Source organism: Mustelus asterias, chromosome 24, assembly GCF_964213995.1.
Source record: "Mustelus asterias chromosome 24, sMusAst1.hap1.1, whole genome shotgun sequence".
In the NCBI taxonomy this organism is placed as follows: Eukaryota; Metazoa; Chordata; class Chondrichthyes; order Carcharhiniformes; family Triakidae; genus Mustelus; species Mustelus asterias.
In genome coordinates, this window is record NC_135824.1 from 34899396 (window position 1) to 34924470 (window position 25075).

Genomic DNA, 25075 nt, shown 5'->3' on the forward strand with positions numbered 1-25075 from the left:
TCAAGTCTGTACCGACCACAATCCCGCCCAGGCCCTATCCCTGTAACCCCACACATTTCCCCTGCTAATCCCCTGACACTAAGGGGCAATTTCACACGGCCAATCCACCTAACCTGCACATCTTTAGACTGTGGGAGGAAACCGGAGCACCCGGAGGAAACCCACACAGACACTGGGAGAGCATGCAGACTCCACACAGACAGTGACCCAAGGCCAGAATTGAACCCAGGTCCCTGGCGCTGTGAGGCAGCAGTGCGAACAACGAGGCACTGGAGGGAAGCACTCCAGTTTTCCCACGATCTTTGTTTGCTTATGAACTGACAATTTAATCGGTCATTTCGAATTGCTGATTTTGATTTGATTTGATTTGGTTTATTATTGTCACCTGTATTAGTGTACAGTGAAAAGTATTGTTTCTTGCGCACTATATGGACAAAGCATACTGTTCATGGAGAAGGAAAGGAGAGAGTGCAGAATGTAGTGTTACAGTCATAGCTAGGGTGTAGAGCAAGATCAACTTAATACGAGGTAGGTCCATTCAAAAGTCTGATGGCAGCAAGGAAGAAGCTGTTCTTGAGTCAGTTGGTACGTGACCTCAGACTTTTGTGTCTTTTTCCCGACGGAAGAAGGTGGAAGAGTGTGTCCGGGGTGAGTGGGGTCCTTGATTATGCTGGCTGCTTTGCCGAGGCAGCGGGAAGTGTAGACAGAGTCAATGGATGGGAGGCTGGTTTGCGTGATGGATTGGGCTACATTCACGACCTTTTGTAGTTCCTTGCGGTCTTGGGCAGAGCAGGAGTCGTACCAAGCTGTGATACAACCAGAAAGAATGCTTTCTATAGTGCTTCTGTAAAAGTTGGTGAGAGTTGCTGTGTTGACACCCAGTCAGTCAAGCTAATGTGAATTGGATTATACAATCATCGAACAAGCCCACCACTTCTCCTTTCCAAATAATATGGTTGTGTTTTGTTAACTTATATCACAGGAACCCAGCAGACTTATAAGGATATAAATGAAAGGTATGTTTACTCTGGTGTGTTATCGGAATGGAGCTTTGTCTCATTATGGCAAAGAATGGGCAGTATGCATTAGATTTCTGGATATGCTCCTTCAAGTGGTCTAATTTTCATAAAGTGTCTCTCCCCAAGAATAAAAAAGGGTATTTTTAAGTTCTGAACTTTGGGAATAATGCTGAAAGTAGAAATAGAATACAGAAGATGCTGAAAAGAGCAAAAAAGTTTCAGGAGTCAATGTTTGGTCTGAACTCAGTTCATCTTGTTTCGAATTCCTTCAATTACATTTTGGTTCCTCGCTGTGGATGAGTAAATCTCCTGTAGGCTGAAGCTTTAATGCCCTTCCAGAGACGTGGTAAGGGGCAGGGATTTAAAACCGGGTGCCATGTCAGAAGCGCTATTCCAGGCACCTACCCACCCACCTTCGCTGCAACTTTACCAGCAACAGGGGAGGCATTGGGCAGCTCGCTCAACCATGGGCCAATGGGGCCGGTAAGTTACCAACTCATTGTCGCTTAATGGGCCTCCCCCTGCTGCCATTGGGATTTGACCCAAGGTGGTAAAAGCCTGGTCACCAGTCCCTCAAGTAAAATCTGTTGAGTCTTGGTGTCGAGCTGAAGGGAGATGGCGCTTCTTTGACAGGCATTTCATGACCGTCAGTGTTTTCACTGCCCCCCCCCCCAACCCCTTCACCCCCCTCCCCCCATCCCCCTCACCCAATGTGGTGTGAATTCACATTGCATTTCCCACCCCCTGCTTTTCCCAACCATGCCCCTCACCTCCTCGCTAGGGTTTGACACCCTGGGTCCATGAAAACCACAGACTCACTCTGCAGCCTGGCTCCATGTTGAATGCCTTTCACTTGGCCTTGCTCCCATTGGCACAGCTGGTACCATGAGAGCTGCCAATTTGCCACCATCTCTCCGTGACAGGACCTCACCGTGAGTGGTGGGCATCCTGACTCTGGTCAACTAAAGGGCCATTGACCATTTAACGGCTGTGGGGTGAATCAGCCGAATGGGAGTGGGCTTCAAGAAAATTCAACTCAAACTATTTCATGCAGTGTGGGTGACAGACTGTGAATTTGTGTGATATTGTACAACAGCCAATAACAAACCCGAAGCCCATTTTACTTCTCTTGGTTGTTATTCCCTTTGAACTCAGTGGGCTATTATTTCACAATCTTCCATTTTTCATTGCCACACAACATCTCAATCGACCCGCAGAAGTCAAGAACAAAGTATAATTTTCAGAAGGAGTCGAATTCGTGGGTGGAGGACCCTTTGATTCGGGTATGTGCACAGTCAGTCAATTCATATTCAATCTTGTTCATATTTCCAGTTTAGATTCCAATGCCGATTATGGAAACTGTTTGCACAATGGGGTCATTTTTAAAAATTCATTCACGGGATTTGGACATCACTGGCTGGCCAGCATTTATTGCCCATCTGTAGTTATCCGAGGGCAGTTGAGAGTCAGCCACATTGCTGTGGCTCTGGAGTCACATGTAGGCCAGACCAGGTAAGGACGGTAGATTTCCTTCCCTAAAGGACATTAGTGAACCAGATGTGTTTTTCCGACAATGGTTTCATGGTCATCATTAGACTCTTAATTCCAGATTTTTATTGAATTCAAACTTCACCCATCTACCATGGTGGGATTCGAACCCGGGTCCCCATTACCCTGGATTACTAGTTCAGCAACAATACCACTGCGCCACCACCTCACCTGAAAACAACACCCTCCGATCAACAATGGCACTGCAGCTCCCCCACAGGCTGGAGGTATAATTGCAGTGTGACATGGTGACATGAGCACATGCTGACATAGCAATGTTTAATAGATTGCTAAATGCTCGACACTGACTCTCACTGTGTTCCATTATAAAATCCTAAAGATCTGACAGACACCCAGTTGAAGATGTAGGGAAAAAAAGGCAGCATTTCTGAAGTAAATTTCTTCAAACCCCACTCTCACTTTTTGAGAACAAACTGAGGTGCATTGAGATAACATTCAAACTCTACATTCCTGTTGGGAACCTCAGTCTCCACCAGCATCAGATCAAACACTCCTTGCTGTTCATTAAAATGGATTGCAGCACTCCGCACCCTCGGATAGAAAGCATAAATACAGCGCAGTACCTTTCAGATCAAAATCTACAGACGGAAGCCATTTGGGTCCACCTGGCTAAGCAACAATCAGCATACATTTATATTGCCTCCTTTCACACATTCCCCAAGGTCCTGTAGAAATAAAGATATTCAGCTCCTCAAAACTGACCACCCAAACAAAATCACACACCTCTCACAACCCAGGGTGGATGCAGGAAAGTTGTTCCTGATGGTGGGGGTGTCCAGGACCAGGGGTCACAGTCCGAGAATACAGCGTCGACTGCTTAGGACAGAGATGAGAAGAAATTTCTTCATCCAGAGAATGGTCAGAGAATGGTCGCTGCCACAGGAAGTAGTGGTGGCCAAAACAGAGAATGTTTTCAAGAAGCAGTTAGATATAACACTTGGGGCAAAGGGGATCAAAAGATATGGGGAGAAGGCGGGATCAAGGCTATTGAGTTGGACGATCAGCCATGATCATAATGAATGGCGGAGCAGGCTTGAAGGGCCGAATGGCCTCCTCCTGCTCCTATTTTCTATGTTTCTATGTTAACCTTGTACTTATTTACAATGCCATACGGGAGCATAAAAACAGGATTCTCAAATCTCTTGGTTCAATTAGTCCCGTCTGCCTTTGTTCTGTTAATAATCGGACTCAACCAAACTCCATCAGTTCTGTTAACCATGAAACCTTTTGTCATCTATTCTCCCCACCTGTCACGGACCCTTCCTTCCCATCCTCCTTACCTCCCCAAAACATATCACATCTCTAACTTTTAGCTTTGATCTGAAACGTTAGCTCTGTTTCTCTCTCCATAGATGCTGCTGGGCCTGTTAAGTATTGACCACATTTTCAAAATGCTATCAACGTCTGCTTTGAATTTTTCAATTGAGCACCAGCAAGACGCAACTGCTTTTGGAACCGACACATCCACTGCCTCCTGTGTGAAACTTTTCTGACTTCCATTGTGTGCGTAGCTCACTCTTCATGGCCTCGGTTCTCAATGAGTTTTTCCCGCGATTCCGTGCCTCCTCTGACAGGATTTCATACCAAGCTGTGTAAAATGATTGTCGACGTTACTGCTTTAAGTGTTGCTTCAGTCACTGGCTGCCATGGTAACAGGAATGGTCTGGTGGGATAACGACTACAATGTCAAACGCACAGAGAACTTCATTTCCTTCCTTTCAACAACCTTGTTGGCAAAGGCTAAAGAACCAAACTGGGTAAAAACAAGCATCCCGATACATACGTCAGAAGCTGAATTGGAGGATCCGGACCCGGTGCTGAAACGGAGGTAGAGACGCATGTGGCGCTCCTGCCACAGGGAATCCTCGGACTTTTTGGGGGAAGAGTGTAATGACTTCAATCAGGCCATTGAGGCCTATTGGAATATGAGCTCCCTGATTAAGGATCCAGTTGATGGGCCAGTCAGGGAGTCTTTGCTTGTAGTTAACTGGGAGTGTCAGTTCCTCTGACACCCCCGGAGGTAGACTGCTGACTGATAGCACTCTGCGTACTGCTGTTAGAATTTGTAAATAAAGGGATATTGGTGAAGGGACTTCTGCCTCCGAAGACTTATTACAACCTCCCTCTCTGTCCACACGCCTCCGATTTACCTGGAGCCTCACGATGTGCAGGTAGAGATGCCACCTTCTCCAGCCTTTCCCACTATTACTGGATCCCTGTCATTATGGGGGTGGACATTGAACACTCCATCCCACTGAGCCCATCACCTACGTGGCACCCTTGCCTCACATGAACCCTGCACCCACCTCATCTGGAGGCCATGTGCCATGGGATTCGCCCAGGGAGGCATCACAGACTCCCCTTCCCACCCCACCCCTGTATTATGTGTTCCCTATGTACAGGCTGCAGATGTGCCCTGTAACCATCATCATGCTCTTTGAAGCCCAGCACACATCCCGCCAAGTCCAGGGACATCAACTGTCAGACAGCCCTACACCAAGCTGTGCTTTTTCCCATTGGAGCACACAGCCCTTATCCCTCCCTGCAGCTGGGGTACACCATGCTCTCAATGTGCACCCTCAATTTTAACATGTAATAATTTGAGGGCAACTGGTTGTGCCTTCAAGTTAAGAAAGGTTTATTACTAACAAGCTGTATCTATATGTATAATAGTCATATTATGGTTAGACGGTCAGACGGAACTGAAGACACGATCACACTCTCTGCTCCCCGGCCCCAACTGACGTTCCTCCCTGGCCCTGGACACGATCCCTTGTTCCCGATTGTCTTGGCTTCCCACGTTGACTCTCCTTAGGCTCTGGCCCAATTATGTGGTCCTCAGGGATCGTCCCCTTATCGGGACCGCGTTACCACAAATCACTCAGCCACTTCAGTCAGGAAACACTCCTGTGAAATACTTTAGGATGTGGAAGGCATCCTACAAATGCAAGTTGTTGTTGTATGGACCGACCTGTGATTTCCCCCAAAGTACTGAGCTGTAGCAAAGACAGCGCGAAGCAATAACTCCAGCGTGTTGCAATATTTCGGTGATTTCAGGTCACACATTTCTCTTTGTTGTCAGTGGAAAGCAATTAAGGAACAAACACTGAAGGTTAGGTTTGTACCGCCGCCTCTGCTCGGCTCTGAGTGATGCGCGGACTCTCCCTGCATTGATTTGTACAGTATTGTGTTCCTGATAATTGCCAGGCAATTTACTGCCAAACCAGCTTCCCTCAGCAGCACAGGCCCGCAATTGAATGGATGCTGTACACATACACTGGTCCATTAGTACTCAAGGTTAAACCTCATGGAATTAATGTCAGATTAGCCAACTGGACTGGAAACTGATTTAACACTGGGAAGGAAGCGGAAGGTGGCAATCAATGAGGATATCTTTGTCCGAGAGGCAGTTCTGTCTTCCTTCCTAGCTTGAGTGGTAGCACTCTTTCCAATGAGGCAGAGGACTGCGTGTGCAAGCCCTATGTGAGACACAGACGAATAGTAAAATGTACTAACGCGCAGTCAGTTCACCATTGAGGCAACATACTTCAAGTTTATTTGTTAGTATCACAAGTAGGCTAGCATTAACACTGCAATGAAGTTACTGTGAAAATCCCCTAGTCGCCACACTCCGGCACCTGATTGGGTACACTGAGCGAGAATTTAGCATGGCCAATGCACCTAACCAGCACGACTTTCAGACTGTGGGAGGAAACTGGAGCACCCGGAGGAAACCCACGCAGACACGGGAAGAACGTACACACTCCACACAGGCAATGACCCAAGCCGGGAATCGAACCTGGATCCCTGGCGCTGTGAGGCAGCAGTGCTAATCACCATGCCTAACCATCTTCACGGGTGCTGTTTCACCTGTTGAATGTTTCCAGAACTTTCTGTCTTTGGTTTCAAATTATAACTTTGCCTGTCCGGGGGAAAATAAAAAGAACGACCTGGATTCTCTGAGTCTCATTCAGGACCTTGGCATGTCGATGTAGAAACTACAGCTGCCAATTTGTACACAGCAAGCTCCCACAAACAGCAACGTGCTTAATGATTGGTTCACCTGTTTTGAGAGTATTCACTGAGGGGCAAATATTGGCCGAGGAGATGTCCCCTGCTCTTCTTGAGTGGGATCTTTTTCATCCTCCTGAGAGGGCAGGCCCATAGCTAAGGCCTCAGTTGAACATTACACCATCGACAGTACTGGCACTAGTGGCATCAGCTGAGGCTGGAGTTGGATTTGAACACAAAATCTCTCAGCAAAGGCAACTGAGCCCCAGCTAACTAATTTCTGGAAATAATCGGGCATGATATCACAGCCCAAAGGGTTTGGTTGATTGGCCATGCTAAATTGACCCTTAGTGTCAGGGGGATCAGCAGGGTAAATGGGGGTTGCGGGAGTGGGGCGTGGGTGGAATTTGTGGTCGGTGCAAGTTCGATGGGTCGAATGGCTTTCTTCTTTACTGGGGGGATTCTATGATGATTCTATGATTTTCCAGCCCTTCCGAACTGCGGGATCTTCTGGGGAGGGGGCGGGAGAGAGCGGAAATCCCAGCCAGAGCATTTCTGTTTGAATCGCATTGAGAAATCCCCATTCCGAATTGGCCTTCGGAGGTCATTTTGTTTGGTCTGGCAAGGTCATATCCTCCTTTTTTAATTCTTTCACGGAACATGGGCATTGCTGATTTGGCCAGCATTTGCTGCCCACCTCTGATTGCCCTGGAACCGTACTTCAGCGCGCAGTTAAGAGTCAACCACATTTTGCTGTGGCTCTGGAGTCACATCTAAGCCAGGCCAGGGAAGGCTGGCAGATTTCCTTTCATAAAGGACATTAGTGAACCAGATGGGTTCAATGATAGTTCCATATGGTCACCACCATTGAGACCAGCCTGTGTTCCAGATACATAAATTGAGTTCAATTTGCACCATTTGCCATGGTGAGAATTGAACCTGCGCCCCTCAGTAACGTGTCCCGTTAAATTACTGGCCCAATGAACTTACCATTACCACTATGCCACCATCCCTTGCATGGCCACAGTGGCTGCAGCTCGGTAATTCCCACCTCTTTGTATTGAGGATACCTCAGTAAAAGTCAAATGCACCAGTTTATGGACAACATATTTCTTCCCCCTTGTGAAAAATGGTTGCCAGCAATGTTCACATTCATGCAAATCTCGGTGTGTAGCTGGATAAAATAGTGCGGAGGTAATGGTAAAGGATTGTAACAAAGCAACATTAACGAGAGGGGGTCAGAGTGAAGAAAGTTCACATTAACTTAAAGCCAAACCTTTCAAAACCCCATCAATTCTTCCTGTGGTTGAACTGTGTGATATAAAATCCTTCAACCTGCTGAGTAGGTTGTGTGCTGCAGTGTTGTTACATTCCAGAGCTGTGCTATTAATCAGAAATACACGCACTAAAGGCTACCAAATAAAATGAAATTCACTCACAGTGGAAGTTAATAAATAGAAAATGAGGCGGACTGCATATCTCTGCTGCCCATTGAAACATCGTGTTCACCTGCTGGCTGGTTTCTGTAACAAACTGCGCAGAATATTAATATATACACAATTATTCAGTGCTGTGCGGGGAAGGTTTGATGGTTTCGCACCTCAAGGCAAGTGGTTTTAATATAGCTGCCCAGTGCCTCCTGATTCCCAGTATTTTTCAATATCTTTGCATGGTCCATTGTGAGCAGATCTTTGCTTGGGTCTTCATAGAATATCATAGAATCTCGACAGTGCAGAAGGAGGCCATTTGGCCCATCGAGCCTTCACTGACAACAATCCCACCCAGGCCCTATCCCTGTAACCCCACTTACTGACCTGCCTAATCTCCCTGCCACTAACAGGCAATTCAGCACGGCCAATCCACCTAACCTGCACACATTTGGGTTTGGGAGGAAACTGGAGAACCCGGAGGAAACCCATGCAGACGCGGGGAGAACGTGCAAACTCCACACAGTCGGAATTGAACCCGGATCCCTGGCGCTGTGAGGTAGCAGTGCTAACCACTGTGCCACCAAAGGGCTGTGCAAGGAAAATTGCACCGAACTCCCCAACCTGGCACGTTCTGACTGTGTGGTCACTGAATTGCCCCTTTTCTCTCAGGGGTCTTGTCCACAACCGCTCGTGAATCAGTTCTCCCTCACTGTCCTGAATTAAGCCTGGTCACCTTTAATAGTCACCCAGTATTTTGCCTCAGAAATGGAGCTCGAGTGTCACCTTATAGTCTGAAACCATCAGAGCTTCCAGGGTTAGAACAGTGGTCAGTTCATGAGTTTCAGAATTCCACCCTTTTTTCCCCTCCCCTGCCATATTTTAGAATGCAAATTCAGCCCAGCCCAGGGTGCAGCAGTGAAAGGGTTAAATCAGTGGCGAGGGTCATATGTTGCAGGGCTGAATGCTTACACTGGGAGAATACTCGATTCTCAGTGACGGATGCAGAATACAAATCCCGACGCTATTGAATTTCCACACTTGGGTCTCTCTGTGGAACTAGAAAGGACACACATGCCAGCTACAGTCCCGCTTGATGGGACGGGGGAGGGGGGGGAGAAGGCGGGGAAGGGAGAGAGGAGGAATCTTTTCTGTTCTGCGCAGACCTGCCACGATCCCAGGAATCACGGGTGAAGGAATCGGATTTCTGGACGGAGGTTGGCAACTCTCTCCATCCAGAAAGGAGAGAAAATGGAACATCGGGGGAGGGAGGTTGGATGCTGAAACTATTAAATGTATGAAGGAGTCTCATTGGTGTGCTGAGAAAGGGAAATGCATGGATTACATTACCGACACTCAGACAACCTGACTAACCAGGAGAAATATCAATGGACTAAGTGGCAGATAGCACATCCACACGAACACATCTTTAAATAGCTCCATTCATTCTGTGGTTATATTTAGACCAGACCGACTGCCCAGTATCATTTTGTGTAATATAATGTATATGCATTTATATATAAATATAATATGTTAGTAGCATGTGGTATGTAAATACTGGTACTACGTTATCAGTTCAAAGGTTGAATTGCAATGTGACTGGAATTAAAAATTTATGTACAGACTGAGGAATCACGTTAAAAATATGTAAAAAGGTGAGTTGTTAAAAAAATAGACAAACACGTTTTGGGGAAGTGATGTCTGCGATATACAAGGCAAGAATCCTGAAGTTATATTAACCAGCCCACCATCCCATTACAGACACTAAAGTACACGGAGGCCGTGCTTCAGCGCCAGTCTTAGCCGTGGGCACAAATCCCATCGCGGCCACTAAATATCACGAGAGGTCAAAAACGGGATCTGCACTGGCGAGTGCCCAAGCATCATCTCATTCACAGGCTCAATGCTGCTACTTCCCCCCTCAGTTTCAAAAGGAAATTGGATAAGTGATTTGATTTTGATTTGGTTTATTATTGTCACATGCATTAGTATGCAGTGCAAAGTATTGTTTCTTGCGCGCTGTACACACAAAGCATACTGTTCATAGAGAAGGAAAGGAGAGAGTGCAGAATGTAGTGTTACAGTCATAGCTAAGGTGTAGAGAAAGATCAACCTAGTGCGAGGTAGGTCCATTCAGCCAGGAAGAAGCTGTTCTTGAGTCGGTTGGTACGTGACCTCAGGCTTTTGTATCTTTTTCCCAACGGAAGAAGGTGGAAGAGAGAATGACCGGGGCCCTTGATTATGCTGGCTGCTTTTCCGAGACAGCGGGAAGTGTAGACAGTGTCAACGGATGGGAGGCTGGTTTACGTGATGGACTGGGCTTTGTTCACGTCCTTTTGTAGTTTATTGTGGTGTTGGACAGAGCAGGAGCTATACCAAGCTGTGATGCAACCAGAAAGAATGCTTTCTATGGTGCATCTGTAAAAGTTGGTGAGAGTTGTAGCGAACATACCAAATTCCCTTAGTCTCCTGAGAAAGTGGAGGTGTTGGTGGGCTTCCTTAACTATAGCGTTGACATGGAGGGACCAGGACAGGTTGTTGGTGATCTGGACACTTAAAATCTTGAAGCTCCCGACCATTTCTACTTTGTCCCCATTGATGTAGACAGGGGCATGCCTGGAGAACAAATATTTGCAGGGCAACAGGGCAGGGGCTGGAGAATGGGCCAAGCTGTATACTCTTGCAGAGAGCTAGAAGGACATGGAGGCAGAATAGCCTCCTTCTGTGGCGGAACCAAATTCTGATCAAGGGATATGGAGGAAGGCAGGATATTGAATTTGATGATCAGCCATGATGATAATGAATGGCGGAGCAGGCTCAGTGGACCGAATGGCCTCCTCCTGCTTCTATATCCTGTGTTTCTATGATTCCAAATCGCTCGTTGCTATTCACTTGCTGCTGGAGGATTGACGAAGACTGTTTGAAATACATCAGGGGTTTATCTGGGTTGTTTTGTCAAGACTTGCCCTGAGCGTTTAATCTGGATATTCTCTGAGGGCTGTGTAAATAAAAACATATGGAGTGAATGGTGTTCCATGCCAGCCAATTGGACACCTTATAGAAGTCCCCAGGAGAAAGGGAGCTCTTGATTACTGGCATCCTGCCAGGGTCCCTTGGCGGTCTGGACAAGATGTGGCGGAGGGGATGAGACCGGGCAGGGGAAAGGGACACAAGGGGCAGGAGCAGCAAAGTATGCGATTTTAGTCTGTACTGCGTGAATTTAAGTGTGTTGTAGATGTGGTGCCTGTCTCTTTAAGATCGCAGCAGAAGTGAGTCATCTGACTTGAGGGACCAATGGCAATCAAACGTGAGTGATCACACCAGAGAGAGAGAGAGAGAGTCCGCTCTCAGGCATTGTAAATTTGGAACCGTGTTAATCAGAGAATCCCTACAGTGCAGAAGGAGACCATTCGGCCCATTGAGCCTGCATCGACCACATCCCACCCAGGCCCTAACCCCGTAACCCCATGTATTTACCCTGTTAGTCCCCCTGACACTAATGGGCAATTTTAGCATGGCCAATCCACCAAACCTGCACATCTTCATAGAATCCCTACAGTACAGAAGGAGGCCATTCGGCCCATCAAGTCTGTACCAACCACATCCCATCCAGGCCTCACACATTTACCCTACTAATCCCCTGACACTAGGGTCAATTCAGCATGGCCAATCCACCTAACCCACACATTTTTGGTCTGTGGGAAGAAGATGGAATACCTGGAGGAAACCCATGCAGACTGTGAGCATGTAGAACTGAGCTCTGCCCCAGGGCAGGCTTTATGCACAAACTTCCTGTTCCTAAATTTCTCTGAGCAATAAATACCTTCTGTTCCTAACAAAGCCTCAAATCTCTCGACGAGGTTAGAGGGCCACAATATAACCAAGGGCATGGACCCCTTAAATCTCTTGTGGACCTGGCATGGGAATGTGTGTAGCCTGCATTGGGGACTGTTGGGATGCTCTGCAGTCCAAGGAGCTCAGGGAGAATGTTGGGTCAGAAGGCGAGGCTGACCCTATCCCTGTGGGTACAAGGACATCTCAGCTTATTTGACCCTCCGCCACCAGGATCTCCAGTGCCGTGTCCAAGAAGCTGGTGCCCTCTGTCCCAGTCCCTCAGCGGACAGCCAGTGCACTCCACACCTTCACATGCTGCATCTAATCAGTGCTTGAGAACTAAACCTGAAGGTGTTAGTTTCAGCACCCTCAGTTTCTACCACATAAAACAGAAATAAAAAGCTGGCCTCGGCAATGGTGGCGTTCAAGGTACAGGATTGTTGCAAAAATGCATCTGGTTCACTAATATCTTTCCGGGAAAGAAATCTGCCACCCTTACCTGGCCTGGCTTACATGTAACTCCAGACCCACTGCGGTGTGGCTGACTCTTAACAGCCCTCTAAAATGTGCCTAGCAAGTCACTCATACAGAAAATTATAAAGGAAATAGATGCTGGTCTTTCAGTGATATCCTCACTCTGTGACTGTGGCCAAATTCCCCTCCAAATCGATTTTCAAGTTTGCTGACGACACCACCGTAGTGGGTCGGATCTCAAACAATGACGAGACAGAGTACAGGAATGAGATAGAGAATCTGGTGAACTGGTGCGGCAACAATAATCTCTCCCTCAATGTCAACAAAACCAAGGATTATCATCACTTCAGGAAGCGTAGAGGAGAACATGCCCCTGTCTACATCAACGGGGACGAAGTAGAAAGGATCGAGTGCTTTATGTTTTTAGATGTCCAGATCACCAGCAACCTGTCCTGGCCCCCCCCATGCCGACACTATAGTTAAGAAAGCCTCTATTTTCTCAGAAGACTAAGGAAATTTGGCATGTCAGCTACAACTTTCACCAACTTTTACAGATGCACCATAGAAAGCATTCTTCCTGACTGTATCACAGCTTGGTATGGCTCCTGCTCTGCCCCAGACCACAAGAAACTACAAAAGGTTGTGAATGTAGCCCAATCCATCACGCAAACCAGCCTCCCATCCATTGACGCTGTCTATACTTCCTTGGCAAAAGCAACCAGCATAATTAAGGCCCCACACACCCCGGACACTCTCTCTTCCGCCTTCTTCCATCGGGAAAAAGGTACAAAAGTTTGAGGTCATGTACCAACCGACTCAAGAACAGCTTCTTCCTTATTGTCATCAGACCTTTGAATGGACCTACCTCGCATTAAGTCGCTCTTTCTCTACACCCTTGCTATGACTGTAACACTACATTCTGCACTCTCTCCTTCTCTATGAACGGTATGCTTTGTCTGTATAGCGCGCAAGAAACAATACTTTACACTGTATACTAATACATGTGACAATAATAAATCAAATCAAAATCAAAGAAGTTTAAAAGAGAAGTTATTTCCTTATGTTTTCCTGGGGGGTGGGCGATGTTTAACACTCACATGCCTGGAGGTGACTGAGGTTTTCAGTGCCAGTGGAGTTGATCATTGGGGCAGAGATGGGATGTTTACTCAAAAGAAGGCATATGACATGCTTGCCTTCATCACCAGGGTCATTGAGTACAAGAGTTGGGAAATCATGTTGCCTTGGTTAGGCCACATTTGGAATACTGCGTGCAGTTCTGGTCGCCACACTACCAGAAAGATGTGGAAGCTTTGGGGAGAGTGCAAAGAAGGTTCACCAGAATGTTGCCTGGTCTCGAGGGTGTTGGCTCTGAGGAGAGGTTGAATAAACTAGGATTGTTTTCACTGGAAAGATGGAGGCTGAGGGGGGGAGACCTGACAGAGGTCTACAAAATTATGAGAGGCATAGACAGGGTGGATAGTTGGAGATTTTTTCCCAGGGTAGAAGTGTCAATTACAAGGGGGCACGGGTTCAAGGTGATCGGGGGAAAGTTCAAGGGAGACGTGCGGGGAAGGTTTTTCACTCAGAGAGTGGTGGGTGCCTGGAACGCGCTGCCAGAGGAGGTGGTGGAAGCAGGCACATTAGCAACATTTAAGAGGCATCTGGATGGGTAGATGAATAGGGAAGGAATAGAGGGATACTGACCAAGAAAGGGCAGAAGGTTCTTTTCAGTTTAGTTCAGGCATCATGATTGGCACAGGCCTGGAGGGCCGAAGGGTCTGTTCCTGTGCTGTACTTTGCTTTGTTCTTTGATGTGGCATGTATACAGGATTGCAGAGGAATTGCCGATGCTTGAAGTTAGTCTCATTCCCAGTGTGACCATAGGTTAACATCAACAACTCAGTCCTGCTCTAGTGCAGCCTCCACATGTCCCCATTGCTGGGAACTAACATTATTACTTACACATTCGTGTACACACAACCACAAAGCAACTGCATCGCCAGCATGTGTTATCTGACCTTTGACCTCCCAGGTCTGGTGACCCCACAAAGCACAGAGTGTACCGTATTGTATCTAAAACTGAAGGCCACTACCTTAATGATGCGCATCAATTGGACACGAGGCTCGAAGCTTCAGTAAAAGAAGGCTTTTATTAACTAACAATGAAACTATCAGAACTTTAACACACTATCCCAGACTGAAGGGGTCCCGTCCGAGCAGGGACTCTTATACCTCTCCCAGGAGGCGGAGCCCGACTCTCGTTCCACCTGTCCATTACCCCTAGGGTTGTAACTCGTGGTCCTACTAGAGGCAATCCCGCATGAGAGCAGGAATTGCCTCAAGTCATCGCTCATGAACGACGAGCCCCTGTCGCTATGGATATAGCTGGGGTACCCGAACAGGGTAAAAAGATCACGGAATGCTTTGATCACCGTGGCAGCTGATGTGTCCGAGCAGGGGACAACAAACGGGAACCGGGAGTACTCATCGATTATGTTCAGAAAGTACACGTTCCGATCTGTTGAGGGAAGGGGGCCCTTAAAATCAACACTCAGCCTTTCGAAGGGGCGAGTGGCCTTGACCAAATGTGCCCGGTCAGGTCGGTAAAAGTGTGGTTTGCATTCCGCGCAAATCCGACAGCTCCTTGTTACCGACCTGACGTCCTCCACCGAGTAAGGCAGGTTGCGGGCTTTGACAAAGTGGTAGAGCCGAGTGACCCCAGGATGGCACAGATCATTATGGAGGCCGTTCAAGCAATCCTCCTGAATACTAGCGCATGTTCCGCGCGAGAGGGCATCCGAGGGCTCATTGGGTTTCCCTGGACGATACATGATATCGTAGTTATAGGTGGAGAGTTCAATTCTCCACCGCAAGATCTTGTCATTCTTGATCTTGCCCCTCTGCATGTTGTTGAACATGAACGCCATGGACCGCTGGTCCGTGATCAGGGTGAACCGCTTTCCCGCCAGGTAATGGTGCCAGTGTCTGACGGCCTCCACAATGGCCTGGGCCTCCTTTTCCACCGCTGAATGCCGAATTTCGGGGCCTTGGAGGGTGCGGGAAAAAAACGCGACGGGCCTGCCCGCCTGGTTAAGTGTGGCGGCCAGGGCGAAATCAGATGCATCGCTTTCCACCTGAAAAGGGATGGATTCGTCTACCGCGTGCATCGTGGCTTTCGCGATGTCGTCTTTCAATTTCTTGAAGGCCAATTGGGCCTCTGGCGTGAGTGGAAAAGTCGTGGACTTAATAAGCGGACGGGCTTTGTCCGCGTAGTTGGGGACTGGCCAGCCCTGGCTCAGTACTATCCAGTGGGAACCAACGATGGTTCACCACACTTAATCACCCTGTTATCATGACATTCCCCTTTTCTTTAAACAGAAAGCACTTCTGACTGGTTTCTGTTAGAACAGAAGAGGCTGTGAGTATAGCCTACTCAGGAACACAAAGTCTCTTATCTATTCTTCTGTGCTTTGTTTTGATCAGCCCGGTTTGTCGTTTACTCAACTTTGTATCTCTGTGGTTTTCTTCACCGTTCTTCCGCTGGATGTTCTGAATAATAAGAGTTTTAACAACACCAGGTTAAAGTCCAACAGGTTTATTTGGTAGCAAATGGCATGAGCTTTTGGAGCGCTGCTCCTTCGTCAGATGGAGTGGACATACACTCCATCTGACGAAGGAGCAGCGCTCCGAAAGCTAATTGCATTTGCTACCAAATAAACCTGTTGGACTTTAACCTGGTGTTGTTAAAACTCTTACTGTGTTTACCACAGTCCAACGCCGGCATCTCCACATCATGTTCTGAATCGTGACAGAGATGATTTTGAAGGACCTCTCCAGCTCTCGGTCATTTTCACCCCTTAGATAGTTACCAGATTTCTCAGGTTTTGCCTGGTTATCTATTGCTTCACTGCTGGATTCTGGTTCTGGATCTTCAGCTCCACTTTCTGGTTCAGAGCAAGGTTGTGTTTCATTTGTTTTCCATAGGAATTCTCGGTTTCTCCTGCACTGGTGTCCGTTTGCAGTCCACGCTATGTAAGACCTTGGTTCTCCTATGATTCCTGTGACAACCACCCCGTGATGGGGTGGCACAGTGGTTAGCACTGCTGCCTCACAGCACCAGGGATCCGGGTTCAATTCCAGCCTGTGGTCACTGTCTGTGTGGAGTTTGCACATTCTCCCCATGTCTGCGTGGGTTTCCTCCGGGTGCTCTGGTTGCCTTCCATTGTCCAAAGATGTGCGGGTTAGGTTGATTGGCTATGGTAAATTGACCCTAGAGTCAGTGGATTAATAGGGCAAATATGTGGAGTTATGGGAAAAGGCCCTGGGTGGGATTGTGGTCGGTGCAGACTCGATGGGCTGAATGGCCTCCTTCTGCACTGTAGGGATTCTATGGAACAGCAGAATTCTAGATCCCTTTCTGCTGAGTCCTCACTGTCTCTCCCTTTCTGTTCAGAGATCGGGCGCGATGATCAAAGTGCTGTTTCTGCTTTCTCAGTTTGAGCAAGTCCTTCACATTGTAGCTCACTGACTGTGGACAGAGCAGTTGGGGTAAAGTTGGAAGCTCAGTTATTAGTTCTCCCTCCCATCGGGAGCTGTGCCGGAGATGATCTGATAGATTATTCCTGAAAGCCAGCAGGGTCAAGGAGGACTCTCTTCCCTCCACCTTCAACAGGGTTTTTAAAGGTCTTCACGGTAAGTTCCCGTTAGATTATGGATATTTGGGACTTGCCGTATTGTGGCAAAACTCCCAGTCCTGTGCAAATTTGTGAAAGTGCTTGAGAATTGTGGACCAGATTCTGAGACGAGCATTTCAGCTATGCCACGCTGAGCAAAAATTAATTTTAAATGATTTGTTACCACGTTGCTCTTATTATCCTTACTCAACAACACAGACACAAAATCTTTGAGTAATAATCTATTGCTAGTTGGCACATACTGTTATCAAATGTCAACAAGTCCACTCCAATTTTCTGCTCTTTGGGGCAGCACGGTGGCACAGTGGTTAGCACTGCTGCCTCACAGCACCAGGGACCCGGGTTCGATTCCGGCCTCGGGTGACTGTCTGTGTGGAATTTGTACATACTCCCCGTGTCTGCGTGGGTTTCCTCCGGGTGCTCAGGTCTCCCCCCACACTCAAAAGCTGTGCGGGTTAGGTTGATTGACCGTGTTAAATTGCCCTTTAGTGTCAAGGGGATTAGCAGGGTAAATACGTGGGGTTACGGGGATAGGGCCTGGGTGGGATTGTTGTTAGTGCAGACACGATGGGCTGAATGGCCTCCTTCTGCACTGTAGGGATTCTATTCTATTCTATATATTCTCAGGAACACTGTGGTTGAAGTGGTTCTTTTATTGTGATTTTCTATATTCTTGGCACACTGCACACATTCACTGTTTCCCTGATTTCTGCTCCCTTTCCAGGCCAATACATCACATGTCGAGCCCATCTCCTGCATGTTTCCACACTGAGGTGATGCGTGTGTTGCAGCATTTCTTTATTGGGTGTTGCTGGAATTATTATCTTTCCTGCCTTGAAAAGTATTCCCTCCGCCACATGAATGGCGGAATTCTCCGGCCACGCTGGTCTAAAAGCCGGAAATTCCCACCTGACAGTCAATGGGATTTCACACTGTCCGCAATCTGCCTGCTAAAATTCCAGTGGCGGGCAGAATGGGAGAATTCCGGCCAATGTTCCTCAGGAATGTTCCAGCACTCTTATAAAGCTCTGATGTGTGGGCCAGCCAGTTTGCACAACTTGCTGTAGTTTACTCAGGATGGTGTTGTTCTTGGTCACTTCCCTGATCTCATCCAGTTTAGTTCCAGCCACAGGTAAGTTCTTTATCGGCATGTGAACCCATGCTCCTGTTACTTAGTCCTCTTCTTTCATGGTGGGTAGGTATACACATGGCAGAGCGCCTACGGTGTATATATCTTTGCCCGGTTCATATTTAACTTTGACCTGGTACTTCCGCAGATGCTGTGCTAATTTTTGGATTCTTGGGTGACTTTGTTCCCAATGTCATTCCACATCATTTTGTAGAGGCTCCCAGAGAGATGCTGTCAGGTCTGACATGTGCAGAATTAATTTTGCTCTTCTGATATCCTGGGGGAGGCATTTTCATGGCTGTTTTGATTTTATTCTGGTTCAGCTTCAATCCCACACATGGCTCAAGTATTTGATTTTATGAAGACCTGTTTTGCACTTTTCCTTCTTCAACTTAGAAACATAGAAACATAGAAAACTACAGCACAAAACAGGCCCTTCGGCCCCACAAGTTGTGCCGAACATATCCCTACCTTTTAGGCCTACCTATAACCCTCCATCCTATCACGTCCCATGTACTCATCCATGAGTCTCTTAAAAGACCCTATTGAGTTTGCCTCCACCACCACTTGGCATTCTTTTCTTGAGTTCTCACCAACATCTCCCTCAAAATGTGGTCATGTTCTTCTTGTGTGGATCCCCAGAGCAGCGCATCATCGATGTAGGTTTCCACGCCCTCTAACCCTTCAGACAGCTGTTTCGCTGTCCTGTGGAACACCTCAGGAGCTGAAGTAATCCCAAAAGGCAAATTTAAAAACCTGTAGCACCCAAATGCTGTGTTGAAGGTACGGAGATAGGAGCTGCATTCATCCAGCTTAACTTGTCAGAAACCCTAAATTTGGATCCAAGACAAAGAACAAAGAAAATTACAGCATAGGAACAGGCCCTTCGGCCCTCCAAGCCTGCACCGACCATGCTGCCCAACTGAACTAAAACCCCCTACCCTCCCGGGGACCGTATCCCTCTATTCCCATCCTATTCATGTATTTGTCAAGATGCCCCTTAAAACTCACTATCGTGTCTGCTTCCACTACATCCCCCTGCAGTGAGTTCCAGCACCCACCACCCTCTGTGTAAAAAACTTGCCTCGTACATCTCCTTTAAACTTTGCCCCTCGCACCTTAAGCCTATTCCCCCTCATATTTGACTCTTCCACCCCTGGGAAAAGCTTCTGTCTATCCACTCTGTTCATGCCCCTCATAATCTTGTAGACTTCTATCACTGAACAGCATCGGTTAGCTGTCACATGATCTCTCCCACTGGGGAAAGTGAGAATGCTCTCTTTAGCTGCCTGGTTTAGATCTCTGAGATCCAGACAGACTCAGATTCCCATCTGATTTTTCTACAATTACGATTGGATTAACCCACTTTGTCGGATCCTCAATGATGTGAAGTTTCTCCATTCTGTCCAACTCTGCTTTCAGTCGCTGTCTCAGCGTTACTGCTACTTTCCTGGCTGGGTGTCACAGTTCCGTCAAGGGTAATGCTGTGTCCTCCCTTTAGGCAACCAACCCCCTTGAGCACATCTTTGCACTCACTCAGGACGTCACCAGAGGTGATGGTCATTATTCTCTTGATCCGCTTCAGATTTTCACAAGTTTTGATTCCAAGAATGGGCATTGCATCATATTCACCACTCGAACCCAAATGCAGGAGACTGTTTTTTTGCGGTTTGATTTAAGTTTGCATTGACATTCTGCAGCAATTTTTTCCCCTGTGTAAGTAGACACTTTCGCTTTCGTTTTCATTAGCAGTTTTCCTTTCCTTGTTTAGTCGGCAGTCAAGGGCGGCACGGTGGCACAGTGGTTAGCGTTGCTGCCTCACAGCGCCAGGGACCCGGGTTCAATTCCTGGCTTGGGTCGCTGTCTATGCAGAGTTTGCGCGTTCTCCCTGTATCTGCGTTGGTTTCCTCCGGGTGCTCCGGTTTCCTCCCACAGTCCAAAGATGTGCAGATTAGGTTGATTGGCCATGGTAAATTGGATCTTAGTGCCAGAGGAACTAGCAGGGTAAATATGTGGGGCTACAGGGTAGGGGCTGGGTGGGATTGTGGTCGGTGCAGACTCGATAGGCCGAATGGCCTCCTTCTGCACTGTAGGGATTCTATGATACTTCAGTTGCAAGTAATAAAAGAACTAACTAAGAACTAAAAGAAAGTAAATCAAAGAGAAAGGTTTAATTAAAACAACTTCATTACTCCAACACTTGGGGCCGCACCCTGGGCCATACAAGCTCCCCACAATTCCCAACTGTTTTTTATTTATACCGGACCAGCTGGTCAGCAGACCACCACATCATTTTGCCATTGGTTATAGTGACTACCAGGTCAGTTGAGCCTCACAGCATATTACTATTGTTTACATTATAACATTGCTTATCTTACAATACAGGATTATGGGAATGACATTTGCTTCTACACCTGCGTCAAGCATGAAATTCACCATCAGGTTGGCACCTTTTAAACCAGCCTTCCATTTGTCTTCGTTAGAATTTGTTGTTACTGCACCAATGCAAGGTTCCCCTGCAGTGTTTGTGTTATCATCTGCAATCAATGCACATCTTCGCAAAGTGATGAAGTTGATCTCAATTCTTACACTGCTTTTCATAGTCTGGACAATTACATGATAAATGCTCTGTTCCGCATCAACTGCATTTAAATATTTTAATAGTGGTTAGCCCTGCTGCCCCACAGCGTCAGGGACCCGGGTTCGATTCCCGGCTTGGGTCACTGTCTGTGTGGAGTTTGCACATTCTCTCTGTGTCTGCGTGGGTTTCCTCCGGGTGCTCTGGTTTTCTCCCACAGTCCAAAGATGTGTGGGTTAGGTTGATTGGCCATGCTAAATTGCCCCTTAGTGTCAGGGGGACTAGCTAGGGTAAATGCAAGGGGTTATGGGGATAGGGCCTGGGTGAGATTGTGATTGTTGCAGACCCGATGGGCCGAATGATCTCCTTCTCCACTGTAGAGATTCTATGATCATAGCAATTTTATTCTTTTTACCTTCAGGTTGTCTATTTGCTTTTGCCCAATGCTGTTTCTGTTTAACTACATCTAACTGTACGACCGTGTGTGGCTTAACAACCTCCATCATCTGATTAAACTGGCATTTTGTGCTCTCTGCAGATATTTATTACTTTCTCCAGCACGAGATCCACTCCTCCCAGAAACTCTTCTCTCAGAGAATCATCTCCGATCCCGTAAGTTATCCTGTCTGAAAGGAGCAATTCTTCCAATTTTCCAAACTCACCTCATGTCGGTCATTTTCCCAGCTCAGTTACGTACTGATTAATGTTCTCACTGCCTTGGGTGCACATAAAAGTCGTCACACTCCGGCGCCTGTTTGGGTACACTGAGGGAGAATTCAGCATGGCCAATGCGCCTAACCAGCACATCTTTTGGACTGCGGGAGGAAACCCACGCAGACACGGGGAGAATATGCAGACTCCACACAGACAGTGACTCAAGCCAGGAATTGAACCTGGGTCCCTGGCGCTGTGAGGCAACAGTGCTAACCACTGTGCCACCGTGACGCCCACATGTGGTAGAATTACTTCAACAGTATTTGCTAGCCACTGGTGGAAAGTGTCGGACAAGTTTCCCAGTGGAGAGATCGCTGCATTCAATCAAAGGTGACCGAGGATTAGTTCTTTGTTCTTGGGTGGAATCAAAGGACTACACTACAAATTATAGACTTGAGGCCCCCAGGTTCACGGTTGGCATTTTCCAGCCGTTCCTGCTGGTATGATCTTCCATTTGCGCCAGAGGTGACACCCCTCCATTTCCCCACATCCCCACCATCATGGTTTCCCCAGCAGTGAGGCCGGTAAGCAATGCAAATGACTATTGCCTTTGCCGGGACTGGAAGATCCCGCCAGCGGCCAGCGGTGAGGCACCTCCACTGCTGGAAAACCTGCCTTGGGGAGGCCAGAAAATCCTGGCCCGTGTCTGAGGCAGAGCCAAACATCTTCTTTCTATTCCAACTGCGATTGCTTCAATGCCAATGAATGAGAAAATCAAACAAATAACCATCGCAAAAACTCAGGCCGGACTTCTATCAAGTATAAGTAATCGTTTCAGCAACGTTTTAATTTAATCGAGCTACAACAACAATAAAAGCAAAAGTGTTACATTTATTTTAAGTACAATAAACATCATGGAAGGGCTTTGTTATAGGACGTATTTGATTTTAACATTTCCGAATCGATTTCGAGAAGATTGTAAAATGGCTGTACGTCAGGGTGGTTTCATTCTGTACTATTGTGTCTAAACTTGAACTCGGTCAGATTTGTTTTAGTTCTGACTTTCTATCCCCTAGTTGGATTCAATGTGACTGTGCGTCACATCTTTAACTGAGATCCACTTGAGATGTATTTGTTCCGCTTTGTACGTTTCCCAGCTACTCCAACCCATTCCAGATTGTCATGTCACAACCTGTCAGTTAGACATGGGTAAGACTCCTTTATTAATAGCTGATGTCCCTCATCCCACCCTATCCCACATTCATGGGCAGAAAGGAGAGAGAAGATTCAGAAGGATTTGTTTCAAAGCCTCTTCCCAAAGTTGCCTCTAAATTTAATTTCCTTTGAGAATGAACGATGCGCATTTATTTATTAATCTGAGGGTGTGCCTTACACCCAAGGAAATATTTTTAACTTGTGGTCAGTGCTGTAACACAGAAAACATTCCAGTTAACTTGCACACAGAAAGTTCTCCAAGTCAACTGAAATAAATGAGAAGATTACCTGTTTTGGATGTTCCGATGAAAAGTCAAACAGACTCGAAATGTTAACTCTGTTTCTCTCTCCTTACAGATGCTGCCAGAGCTGCTGAGATTTCCCAGCATCCTCTGTTCTTGTATCTGTTTTAGATGTTGGACAAGGGCTAAACAATGGTCACTACACATGGGAGGACCATTCTGCTCGGAGGGACCAGGATAGGTTGTGGGTGATCTGGACTCCTAAAAACCTGAAGCTCGCGACCATTTCTGCTTCATCCCCGTTGATGTAGACAGGGCCATGTCCTCCACTACGCTTCCTGAAGTCGATGACTGTCTCTTCATTTTGCTGACATTGAGGGCAGGATTATTATCATCACACCAGTTCACCAGACTCTCTATCTCTTTCCTGTACTCCGTCTCATCGTTGTTTGAGATCCGACCTACTACAGTGGTGTCATCAGCAAACTTAAAGACGGAGTTGGAGGGGAATTTGACCACACAGTCATAGGTGTATAAGGAATTTAGTACGGGGCTGAGGACACAGCCTTGTGGGACATCGGTATTGAGGATAATTGTGGAGGAGGTGTTGTTGCCTATCCTTCCTGATTGCAGTCTGTGAGTTAGGAAGTCTAGGCTCCAGTCACAGAGGGAGGAGCCAAGCCCCAGACCACGGAGTTTGGAGATGAGTTTTGTTGGGATAATGGTTTTGAAGGCTGAACTGTAGTCAATAAATAGGAGCCTGACGTAAGTGTCCTTGTTATCCAGATGTTCCAGAGTTGAGTGTAGGGCCAGGGAGATGGCATCTGCTGTAGACCTGTGTGGCGATAGGTGAACTGTAATGGATCCAGGCAATCTGGGAGTTGATGTGTGCCATGACTAACATTTCGAAGCACTTCATAATGAATAGTGAGGTGCAATCATTCTATTAGTTTGTGTCAAACAAGTGCCTGCTGTAGTATGAGGGTCTGTCACATATTTCTTCATGCGGGACTGAGTACGTTACCACCCACACAGTGATGTAGGGGAACACATGACCTGTACCTAGGGGTCAAACGCCATGGGACAGAGCCGCATGCACAAGTGAGCATAGAGACTGCTCCTAGTTTGAGCTAATCATTGTATGAATGTACATATTTTTTGTAGGTAATAAATAAATACGTTTAACCCACATAAGACAACAAAAACTTGTGCCAAAATTTTCCGGCCATTCCCGTCAGCAGCATCTTCTGATGCTGATGGCAAACCCCCGCCAAGGGTTTCTCAGGGCCGGTGGGCGGATTTAATGGGGAATCCCATTGACAGCAGCAGGACCAGAAGATCCTGCCGTTGGCCAACAGCGGGCCATATCCCACCATGAGAAACGCACCACGGGGGCCATGTAGAATCCCTCCAACATGAAAACCTACAATCCAACACATTACAACAGCTTCTTTCACCTATATCCCTAAAGGTCTTCAGGACAGTAAAATTTAAAGATTATAAAGAATCTTAGCCTGATAGGCTTAAAGAGCTGGATCGATTTCCCCTCAAGCAGCATAGATATGGCATGGTAGTGACCTGATAGAGATTTATAAACTACTGAATGGTCTGGATAGCAGGTTAATGGATGGACTGAGGGGAACCTGTGGATGTGGTTTTCAACTATGCAAGAGTAGGATAGTTGGTCCATTCTCAGAGAGCAGCGGGGCTTGCTGCATTGCTGGCTATAAGAGTATAAGTTGCTTCTCTACATCTTCAAGGTGGAACTGAATTGGTTCCTGACTGAGACAGAGATTGCTTCATAGAAAAGTTGTGAGTGGCTTTATAGATACCACCTGGTCTGTTTACCCTCCTGGGCTGGTTTTAATTGCCTGAGGTGATTGGATGGAATTTTCCAGAGTGTCATTGCCCTCATTGACCCTGTTTTTATTTTCTGTTTTTTTTTGCCATTCCCAGGTAAAGGTGGGTAAGCGCACACTCAAAAATTCTTCTACTCAAAAATCAGTGATTCATCCTGTCCAGGTGGAAAAATAGTCAACGCTCAAACTATTCTTATAGACAATAAACTTACAAACTTCAGTAACCTGCTTCAGTTTTTTAAACAGGGGCAGCACGGTGGCACAGTGGTTAGCCCTGCTGCCTCACAGCGCCAGGGATCTGGGTTCGATTCCCGGCTTGGGTCACTGTCTGTGTGGAGTTTGCACGTTCTCCCCGTGTCTGTGTGGGTTT